Below are 11,783 nucleotides of genomic sequence, written 5' to 3'. Positions count from 1 at the left end.
GACCACAACCATCCAAACATGCTGAATGCGCATCCGGCTGAGATTGCCTGCCTTGAGCGGCTTGCTGAAAAAGATGCCGAGGAGGATGAAGATGAAGAAGAAGGGGCTGCTCCAAAAGAAAAAGATAAAGTAAATCCTGCCTCATCTTCGGCTGCTGAAACCTCTATGGCCCCTGATGCAGATCCGGCTAATGCCGATGCATAGGAACTCGGGCAGTCGTCTGCAGAATCTTGCGGGTCTACATGCTCCTAATTGCTTCAACGCCGCATCTGCTTTTTGCCTTTTGTTCTAGCTTGCCATATGTACAAAAACTCTTTATTGCTTTTTGTTTGAGTAGTTTGTACTAAGCTCGGTAGCTGTGTTTCAGCTTGTGGGAGGTTGCCGATTTAGAATTCCTTTTTTGTACTTTGACAATTTGAATTCCACATTTTATGAATTTGAAGTACTTCTTAACTTTGTTCTCTTACTGTCTGTTTATTTCTATACTTAATTGCTTTTCTTAAATTTCTTCAAAATTTCTCTAAGTGTAGAATCTCGGCTCGAAGATACTTTTTAGCTGAGAACTTTTCATTTGTTGAGAGTGCACATTTTGCTTTCATTCCTTTTTGGCCTTGCTTTTTCTACTCTGATTTTCATCTTTTGAAAATTTTTCAATTTTCCAAGTACCAAGCTTCGGCTCGACCTGGAACTGGCTAGCTTAGTGCCTTTTGCCCCACCCAGAAATCTGAAGATGATTCTTTTAGGTTTTCTAAGGTGATTGCTTCGACTGTTCGGGTACAGCCGAGGATTTTACCTTTATCAACTTTTTGTAACATTTCAGGCTTTATAGTTCCCACTCATTTTTCTTTTTCTTCTATTCAATTTTTAAAAGGTTTGATTTCTTTGCTCAGAAGCCAAGGGATTTGGAAGCAATACTCTTGTGATCCTTTCTAATTCATCCGAGGGAACGGCTATCCGAGACACGATGCCGGGGCATTGATCTATCCGAAGTTCAATGCTTCATTAGGCAATACTTCGGAAATGCAATCACCACCCGGAACCGATTCATTCGAAGTACAAGGCATCCCTATGCAATACTTGGGGGCTTTATTAGTTCCTATTTTCTTAGGCTATGTTTCTGATGTGCTTATGGCCTCTTTGCCCAGAGGAATAGATTCATCCAAAGTACAGGGAATCATTATGCAATACTTCGGGCCTTTATCTTTTATCCTTGTCTTGGCATGTTTTACGACTTTCCGAAGTACGATGCACCATTATGCAATACTTCGAACAACGCCGAACGAAAACCTTGAATTTTCAAAAACTATTTGAAGACAGAAAAAACAGAAACTTGCCGAATTTAAAATAAATGGTGGCTCTAAGGCCTTTCATTAATAATGAGATGTACTTACATAGATCGTTCTTACCCAGAGGGCTTTACACATGGTATTTCTTAAGTACATCGGCATTCTAGTGGTTTTTCAACCTGGTTCTATCCAACTGCTGAAGTCGGTACGTTCCTGGTTGAAGCTCATCATATATTTCATAAGGTCCAAGGTCCCTCCCAAGTAGTTGAGAGTTTCCCATGAATGCGGCCTTTTTGTACAGCGGCAGCATTCCGAATAACAAGATCCCCAATTTTGAGAAGTCTTGCATGGACTCTTCGATTGTAAAATTTGCTGATCCTCTGCTTGTATGCAACCATTTTGTCTCGAGCCGAGTCTCTGATCTCATCAGCGAAGTCGAGTGATTCTTTCATGAGTTGCTCATTTTCTTTGGTTGAGAAGAGATTTACTCGGAGGCTTTCTGAGCCAATTTCCACTAGAAGGAGGGCTTCGGATCCATACACCAATTCAAAAGGTGAATGCCCCGTTGCCTCTTTTTCTGCTGTCCGAAGTGACTAGAGAGTTCCTGGGAGCTCCTCTATCCACTTGGACTTTTGATCTTGTTTCTTTTTTTTTTTGGTAAATAAGTAATTTTATTACCAAGAAACAATTACAACTTACAAAATTAGCTAAGCTGTAACCCCACACTACATAAGCCCTAAGGCAAGCTAATAGTTACAATTAAGAGCAAGCTAATAGCTTCCTGTACACATCATAGCACACAGCAACACAACACCACAGCAGCATTGCAGCAAGTGACAATAGCTCCAAGCAACAGCAGAAACGCACCAGCAACACACCAGCAACAGGCACCCCAACAATATCAGCAGCTGCAGGCAAGCACCCCAACAAACAGAAACATACAGCACCAAACCCAGCCACAATAACATTAGGGCAACAGAAACCAACCAACCAGCAGTAGCACAAAAGAACATCCTGGCAGCAGAAGTAGCAACCAGAAGCAAACATCACCAATAGAGCAAGAAAGCAGCCCAACTTCACAGCAACACAGCATTACAGCAGGCAGCAGCAGCACAACAACAGTGCAGCAGGTGGCAGCATCTCCTTAGCAGCACATCAAGACAGCACGCAGCAACCCATCACACAAATTGTACTGTAATAAATAACAGCAGCTCCTAGCAGCCTATGTAGTAGCAGCGCAGCAACATAGTACAACACCACTGCACAGAATAGTAGAACAACAGGCAGGCAGATAAGCTGACAGAAAAACAGATAAACAGAACAGCAGGCAGGCATAAAAGCAGAATAGCAGAACAGTAGGCAGAGCAGCAGAACAGCAGGCATGCATAATAAAGGCAGGCAGAACAACAGTAAGGATAAAAAAATACAGCCAAAACTGAAACCAGCATTAATTTGCTAAAGCTCTGAACAGAAATAGCCCAGCATCAGAAGATAAAGAAAGTTGGGATAGGAGCTAAAACACAATTCTACTGTTGAGATTCTGCAGCCATTTGCAGTGTTGATCTTCAACCCTCTTCTTGAGAGCGTTAGGAATCTGTTTATTTGCAGCTTCGGCTTGACCATTACTCTGAGGATGACAAGCCGCAGAATACGCTAATTTAATGCTGAACTAACCTGTGTACCGCTTTAGCGGCAAGTTATCAAATTGCCTCCCATGATCAAAGACAAAAACCTTCGGATTCCAAAGCGAGTGATAATGTTTTGCCAGATGAACTTTCTGACTGTTTGCTCTGTAATGTTCGAAGTTGCTTCGGCTTTGATCCATTTGCTGAAATAGTCTATACCGACTATCAGCCATCTTTTTTGGTATGGAGCATCGGGAAATGGTCCCAAAATGTCCAATCCCTATTGAGCAAATGGAAGTGGATTCAGGATTGGCTGAAGATCTCGGGATGGCTGAAGGATGATTGGTGCAAATTTTTGGCATTTTTCACACTTTTTGACCAGTTCCTTTGCATTTTGAATCATTGTTGGCAATAAAATCCTACCCTTAGTGCTTTATGGGCTCAGTTCTTCCCCCTATGTGGTTTCCGCAGATGCTGAAATAAATTTCTCCAAGGATGTAATCTGCATCTGTTGGACCTACGCATTTCAATAGTGGGGCTGAGAATGATTTCTTACGGAGCTCCCCTTTAAAGATGATGAACCTTGAATCGATTCTTTTCATCTTAGAGGCCAATTTCCTGTCTTCGGGATGTTCTTCCCGAAGTTATAAGCAAGGATGGGATCCATCCATCTTGGCTCATGTACGATGCAGTAAACCTCAGGTTCTTGGTCAACACTTCTTTCTCGGCGCACCTCCACATAAATAGATCGGTTCAGCTCGGTTAGAGATGAGCTTGCAAGTTTGGAGAGTGCGTCGCCTTGAGCGTTCTGACCTTTTGGGATCAGCTTTACTTCAAAAGTTCTCAGCTTCGCAATTACAGTTTTTATCTTTGTGAGGTAAGAAACCATTGAGGGTTCTTTTGCCTCATATTCTCCTCGGATCTGATTTGCGACAAGCTGAAAGTCTGTCTTCAAACAGACATGTTCGGCTTCCAATGCTATGCATAGCTCTAGACCAGTAATTGCTGCTTCATATTCAACTTCGTTGTTTGAAGCCTTGAATGAGAATTGTAGTGCATACTCAAAGGATTTGCGTTCGCGAGAGGTAATGACTACTCCTGCCCCCGAACCATTTATGATGGAGGATCCATCCATGAAAACAGTCCAGATCTTCTTTTCTTCGTCAAGTGTCTCTTGATAAGAACACTCAGCTAAGAAATCTGCTTAGGCCTGAGCCTTGATAGCTTCCCTCGGCTGATAACTGATACTGAACTTAGTAAGCTCAAAAGCCCACTTCGTTAGTTTACCAGATTTTTCCACCTTGCCGAGGACTTTCTCCAGCGGCTGATCAGTTAGGACCACTATTTGATGAGAATCAAAGTAGGGTCTTAACTTCCGAGCTGCTACACCTCTGCATGAGCAACTTTTTCGAGTAAAGGGTAGCGTGTTTCGGCATCTGTTAGAGTATGGCTGACAAAATAGATCGGTTGCTGAATTTTCTCTTTTTCTCTTAGCAACACAGCGCTGATAGTGGCTGGACTCACTACCACGTATAAGTAAAGAGTTTCTCCATCAGCTGGGCTTACCAACGTTGGGACGTGAGCCAAGTGCTCACGGAGTTGCTAAAAGGCTTGCTTTTGCTCGTCTTCCTAGATGAACTCTTTTGACTTTGGGATTTTGAGCGTTTTGAAGAAAGGCAATCCCTTGTCCTAGGCACTAGAGATGAACCTGGAAAGGCCAGCCATTCTGCCAGTGAGACGTTGAACATCCCTCTTTGTTTTCGGCTTGGGAAGATCAAGAGCTGCTTGCACATTGGCGGGATTGGCATCAATTCCCCTTTTGCTGACCATGAAGCCGAGGAAGTTGCCTGATTTCACGCCGAAGATACACTTTTTCGGATTCAGCTTCATTTGATGTTTGCGTAGGGTGGCGAAGGTTTCGGCCAGGTCCGCAACATGGTCTTCTGCTTTTTTGCTCTTGACGATGGAGTCGTCAACATAAAATTCCATGTTTTGGCCTTTTTGCTCGGCGAAGACCTGATCAACCAACCTCCGATTTGTTGACCTGCATTTTTCAATCCGAAGGGCATCATTTAGTAATTGTACACCCCGAAACTTGTAATAAATGTCGTTTTTGCTCGGTCAGCGGGGTGTATGAAGATCTGATGGTACCTAGAGAATGCGTCCCTGAAACTAAGCAAGTCATGACCAATTGTCCAGTCGACTAGTCGATCGATCCTCGGCAAGGGATAAAAGTCCTTCGGACAAGCTCTGCTCAGGTCCGTTAAATCAACGCACATTCTCTAGATGCCATTTGCCTTCTGAACCATCACCATAGCCAACCATTCCGATTATTGACAAGGCTCGATGAACCCTGCGTCTAGAAGTTTTTTTACTTCGGCTGCGATGTCTTGGTTCTTTTGAGTGGAGTAGTTCCACTTTTTTTGCTTAATGGGTCGACATGTGGGGTCGACATTAAGCTTATAGGAGATGAGGTTCGGGTCAATCCCGGGCATGTCTGATGCCGAGAAAGTGAACACGTCTCGGTTGTCCCGAAGGAGTTGGATCAATTCAACACGGAAGCTTGGATCTAGTCCTTGTCCGATGCGGACACATTTTTTGTTATCTCCTTTGGTCAAGGATATTGATTCCGTCTGATTAGCCAGTTCCATTGCCTTGGCACTGGATTCTTCGGGTTCAGGCCTGCTGTCAATAATAGCGGGCTTCCCAGACCTCGGCTGATTTCCTAAGTCTTTCGGCTCAGACGAAGAACTAGCCTTTTCTTTCCCCAAAGATGTCTTCTTTGCTGGGGATCCTTGAGCCGAGGCACTTAAGCCCTTGGGCTTTTTTGTTCCTTGGTCTTTTTCTTTTTGGTCCTCATCATCCTTGTCGTTGCGGCGACTCTTAGATGGTTTGAGGTGGTTGCCTCCTCGGGCCTCTTTTTGGCTGGTTAGGGTAAAAATACCCTAGCCACGTGGCCCAACAAGAGAGTGCCACGTGTCAGTTCCAGAGAGGGCAAGTAGGAGCCAATCCCAGGCTGACACGTGGCAAACCCTTACTGGTAGGGATACAGTTCCCCAGCCCTATAAATAGAGGAAAATACCTCATTTATTGGGTATTCAGAAATCTAAACACAAAAAACACAAAAGCAAAACAAGCATTTATTCTCTCTGAATCAGAGAGAAAACCATTTAATTCCGCACTATTCACTTCGAACGAATTCTAATTTGATCGTCGGAGGTGGAACTCCACCCAACCGGAGTTTCGTTGTTTTGCAGGTACACAGCTGGTCAACAAGCCAGTCTCGGAATTGTAACTCTCCCGCAGGACACAGAAAAAACCCCGAAACATTTGGCGCCGTCTGTGGGGAGAGTACTTCCAAGATGACTTCCGACTATGTACCGCCTGCTGATGGCAAACGGCCTATGGTCGAAGCCGAGGTCCACACGGACCCAAGCAGTGGTGACGATAATGATGTTGACACCTATATGGCCCCAGACGGGTCATTCAGGTCGCGACACACCCGTTCTCAAGAAATAAGGGAACGGGGATTGGATGCAGTCCATGACCCCCCAGCCGGCCAGCCTGCTGGGGTACCCCAAGCGGCGGAGGGTTCAGCCCCCGTCACCCGAGACGAGCTCATGAAATTCATGACTAGTTTCAAGGGGGAGCTCACGGACATCATCAAAAGGTCTACTGGCTCCAACAGGGGTCAGGCGGCCAAGAAGCCTTCTCTCTCAAAGAGGGGGCAGGCGGCAAAGAAAGGTTCTCCCTCCGGGAAGAAGCAGGTAAAAGACCGGGTGCCTACTCCGCACCCTAAGCCGAAGGGGGCGGATGGGCCCCAAATTGATCTTTCAGGACTCCGTTTCCCTGAATCAGGGCAACGAAAAGCCATCCGGCAAGTACAGCCGGATGGGTCCAAGAAGACTTACTCCGACGCCCGGATTTTAATCCAGAAAAGGAGAAGTCAGCAGTTGTCTGGGTCGGCTTCCACGTCGACCTTCCCTGACAGCTTCCGTAATACTTCAATGAAGCATTCGGAGATAAATCGAGGAAGTCAGTCGCTCGGAGTGTCCGCGCGCACTGGCTCTCAAGTGATCCAGCCGGCACTGTATGCGCCCCAGCCGCCATACATGCCCTATGGATCCCCATACATGCAGCCGGGTCTCTTCGGAGGTCAGGCGGCACCCACCAATCAGCCGACTGGCAGCTCCGGCTGCTCAACCTAGGTGAGCAGCCGTCAGCCTTCTCTCGAGAAATAGACGAGGCGGCTCAGCCGGCCAAGGTTAAGAACGTGTTGGTTGGTACCTTTGACGGTACCACCAACCCGGAAGACCATCTTATGGCATACACCAACCTCATGTACTTGCAGGGGTTGGACGATGTCGTCTGGTGCAAGTGCTTCCCGGCTACCCTCAAGGGCATAGCCCAGAGGTGGTTTGGCAACCTCCTAGCCGGGTGCATCAACAACTTCAGAACGTTGGCGTATCTCTTCACGTCCAACTTCTCCATGAACATTCCCGCCAAGAAAACTAGCCTTGATCTAGGGGCAGTACAGCAGGGGGAAAAGGAAGGACTTCGGACCTACGTCAGACGGTTCAATCTAACACGAATTCAGATAGCCGGCCTGACGGATGAGGTTGCCTATACAGACTTCTTCAAGGGTCTGAAGGTTCGATAGAAAAGACAGCCGGCCTGCCCAGCCGGCTGCCAAAGATAAGGACAAGAGAAAGGAAGTCTGGGCAGCCGACCGTACTGGTCAGTCGTCCCAGAAGAAAGCAAGAGAGTTGATACCGTACGTCCCAAAGTACGAGTTCAACAAAGACCCATCCTCCATCCTCGTGGAGGTTAGGAACCGGATGACCATTGAGAAGCCGGCTCCCATGAAAAGTCCCGTCAGCAGCCGGGACAAGAGCAAGTATTGCCAATTCCACGAGGACATTGGCCATGACACCAGTTACTGCTATACCCTCAGGCAGAAGCTGGACCGTTTGGCTGATGAGGGGGCCCTGAGGTCCTATGTAGTGAAGCCCAAGGGCGGGGCCAAGCAAAGTAAAGGGCATCCGTCCAAGAAGCCGGCTGCCAGCTCTGACACGGATGAAGAATAAATCTTCACCATAGCAGGCGGCTTCGCCAGAGGGGGTCCAACCATCCGGGGGGCTAAAGATAACATCCGGCGTCTGGTCAACTCAGTGGATGTGGGCCAGGCGTCGCCGGATACCTTCCCTGAAGTCCTCGTTTATGAGAGGGACCGGGGCAAGGTCAGGCGGCCTTATGACGACCCCCTGGTCGTAGAGTGCAAGGTCGCCAATCAGCGAGTGGGCCGGATCCTTATAGATATCGGGAGCTCGTCTGATCTCATCAGCTACCAGTGCTTAGCAAAGCTGAAATACAAGCCTGGTAGCATGCAGCCGACTCCTCACCCCCTGGTTGGCTTCGGGGGAGGAGTGGTACATCCGGTGGGGAGGATTGACCTACCCATCCGGATGGGCGAGAAGGGGGAAGGACGACATATGGTGGTCAAGTTCCTTGTAGTTGAAGAACTGACCGCCTACAACATAATCTTGGGCCGTCCAACCCTCAATGAGTCCAAGGCAGTCATCATCCCCTCTCTCATGTTGATCAAATTTGAGAGGGATGATGGGACGGTGGGTTCCATGAGCGGCAATCAGAAGACCGCAAGGGAGTGTTACCTCACAGCCGACATCAATGAGGAACCCCCCCTCGTTGGAGAAAGCATAGAAGCCGGGCCTGCTCCTTTAGCAGCCGGCCAGAAAAGAAAGGCGGACCATCCTTTGGCCGCCAAAAAAGGCAAAAAATAGCAATCGCTGATTGGGGAGCGATCAGATGAGTTCCGTCCCCAACCGGCTGGTGAAAACACTGACCTCATCCTAGATGACAGCCGTCCAGAGAGAACCGTCAAGGTGGGGACGGTTGCCTTAGCGGAGTTGGGCGAAGCATTGCACCAACTCCTCAAAGAATTCAAAGACATCTTTGCCTTTGAAGTGGACGAGATGTCGGGTATACATCCGGATCTTGCTGTTCACAAGCTCGCCGTGGATCCAAAGAAAAAGCCGGTTAGGCAAAAGAAGAGGAACCACGGTGAGGAAAGATCTCAGGCGGCAGCCGCCGAGGTCAAGAAGCTCCTTGATGCCCGGTTCATTCGGCAATGCTACTACCCGGATTGGGTAGCAAACGTTGTTCTCGTAAAGAAGCCGAATGATACCTGGCGGATGTGTGTAGATTACACAGATCTGAACAAGGCTTGTCCGAAGGATAGCTACCCGCTTCCTAAGATTGGCAGTCTGGTTGACTCAACAGCCGGTCATGCCTTGATGAGCTTCATGGATGCCTACTCCGGCTTCCATCAGATACCCTTGTGGAAAAAAGATCAAGAGAAGACGGCCTTCGTCACTGATCAAGGTTTGTTCTGTTATACGGTGATTCCGTTTGGGTTGAATAATGCACCTGCCACCTTCCAACGAATTATTAATACGGTCTTCATTAATCAAATCGGGAGGAATGTGGAGGCGTACTTTGACGACATGATAGTCAAATCCAAGCAACAGGCGGATCACCTTGCTTACCTCCGGGAGACTTTCTCAACACTCAGGCGACATAAAGTGATGTTAAATCCCAAGAAATGCGTCTTTGGTGTTGACTTTGGAAAGTTTCTCGGTTTATTGATTGTTCAAAGGGGAATAGAGGCAAATCCGGACAAGGTACAGGCGGTGATTGACATGAAGTCACCCCGTACCGTCAAGGAATTCCAGAAACTTACCGGTTGCCTGGCTGCCTTGGGAAGATTCCTGAGCCGATCGGGTGACAAATGCCTTTATTTCTTCCAAGCTATCAAGAAGAAGACCAGATTCGAATGGGGGGAGAATGCCGAGGCGGCATTTCAGAAATTAAAGGAATACCTTCACTCGTTACCCCGGCTGGTTAGCCCCTTAACCGGTGAAGTGCTCTACATGTATTTAGCCGCCTCAGATCATGCCCTCAGTGTCGTTCTCCTAGCTGAGCGAGACGGCACGCAGCTCCCGGTCTACTTCATAAGCTACGTCCTCCAGAAAGCAGAGCTCCGGTATCCCATGGTTGAAAAGTTTGGTCTCGCTCTGTTCATGGCTGTCAAGAAGTTAAAACCATACTTCTTGGCACATCCGGTGGTGGTCTATACCGACCAACCCCTCAAGCGGCCAATGACAACGCTGGACTCATCCGGTAAGCTTCTGAAATGGGCAATCGCCATTCAAAGCTTAGAAATCACCTTCGAGCCAAGAAAGGCAGTGAAGGGTCAGGCAGTTGCCGATTTCATTGTGGAAATGACAAGGCCACCCCAGCCGGATAACACAGATCAGGTGTGGAAGGTTCATGTAGACGGGAGCTCTACAATGAACGGCTGTGGTGCAAGCGTAATTTTCAAATCCCCGGAAGGGGACTTATGAATACGCACTACGGTTCAAATTTCAAGCCTCGAATAACGAGGCAGAATATGAAGCCCTGCTAGCCGGTATCCGCATGTGTAAGGCAGCAGGGGCAAGAAAGATTGACGCCTACTCGGATTCTCAATTGATCGTCAGCCAATTCAATGGTGACTTCGAAGCCACCCATCCGGCAATGATCAAATACTTGCAGGCGGTAAAAGAAGAGGTCGGGACACTTGACGAATTTAAACTAAGTCAGGTGCCCCGGTCAGAAAACAATTAGGCGGATACATTGTCCAAACTGGCATCATCCGCCACATCTGATGTGCCTAGGTCAGTCTTCTGGGAGGTCATGGAAAAAAGAAGTATTGAGCATGATCCCATTGGAGTTTTGGACCGAAGCTCTACCTGGATGGACCCCATCCGGGATTTTTTAGCACACGGCATCCTGCCGGAGGCTCCTGCTGAGGCGGCTTTGTTGAAAAAACGGGCCGCCAGTTTTGAAATATTCCAAGGAGAACTCTTTCAGAAAGGTTATCTCCAGCCGCTTTTAAAATGTGTAACCCTTGAAAAGGGAAAAGAGGTCTTGGAAGATCTGCACTCAGGCTTTTTTGCATCGCACATAGGCGGCAGATCCCTAGCCAAGAAAGCCAGGCGGCAGGGATATTTTTGGCCGACTCTTGAATCAGATGCCATGATTTTGGTGAAAAGGTGTGACAAGTGCCAGAAATTTGGCCGGCTCATCCACCGTCCGGCAACAGACCTAACGGCCATCTACAGCCCGGTTCCATTTGCAAAGTGGGGCATGGACATTTTAGGACCATACACGCCAGCCTCAGGCGGGCGTAGGTACATCTTAGTAGCTGTAGACTACTTCACCAAGTGGGTGGAAGCAGAGGCGGTCAAGGGCATTAAAACAAAGGACGTTATCTCCTTCATATGGAGAAACGTTATCACCCGGTTTGGGGTGCCTATGTCCATGGTCTTTGGCAACGGTCCTCAGTTTGAAACTTCTATACTCAAGAGTTGGCTAGGGGATCAAGGAATCACCCACTGCTTTGCATCAGTAGGCCGTCCTCAAGCAAACGGCCAAGTTGAAGCCTTCAACAAACTCATCACAGACGGCATAAAAAAGAAGATAGAAAAGGCTGGTTGCCTATGGGAAGACGAATTGCCACATGTTCTATGGGCCATCAGAACAACTGAGAAAGGGGTAACCGGTGAAACCCCGTTCCTCATGACATATGGCACTGAAGCCGTCCTGCCAATTGAACTGTATGAGCCAACACTTCGAGTCATGCTTTATGACAAAGAGGCTAATTGGAAGGCCATGCGGCTAGCATTGGATTCTCTCCCGGAGCGCAGGGGCAATGCTGCCTTGCGTCATGAGATATACCGTCTGAGAATGACGAGAGCCTACAACAAACGGGTGCACAAGCGGCCTCTTAAAGTGGGTGACTTTGTTCTAA

This window comes from Chenopodium quinoa, unplaced genomic scaffold, assembly GCF_001683475.1.
Source record: "Chenopodium quinoa cultivar QQ74 unplaced genomic scaffold, ASM168347v1, whole genome shotgun sequence".
Lineage (NCBI taxonomy): Eukaryota > Viridiplantae > Streptophyta > Magnoliopsida > Caryophyllales > Amaranthaceae > Chenopodium > Chenopodium quinoa.
The sequence above is the reverse complement of the archived record's forward strand: the minus strand, read 5'-3'. Positions refer to the sequence as shown.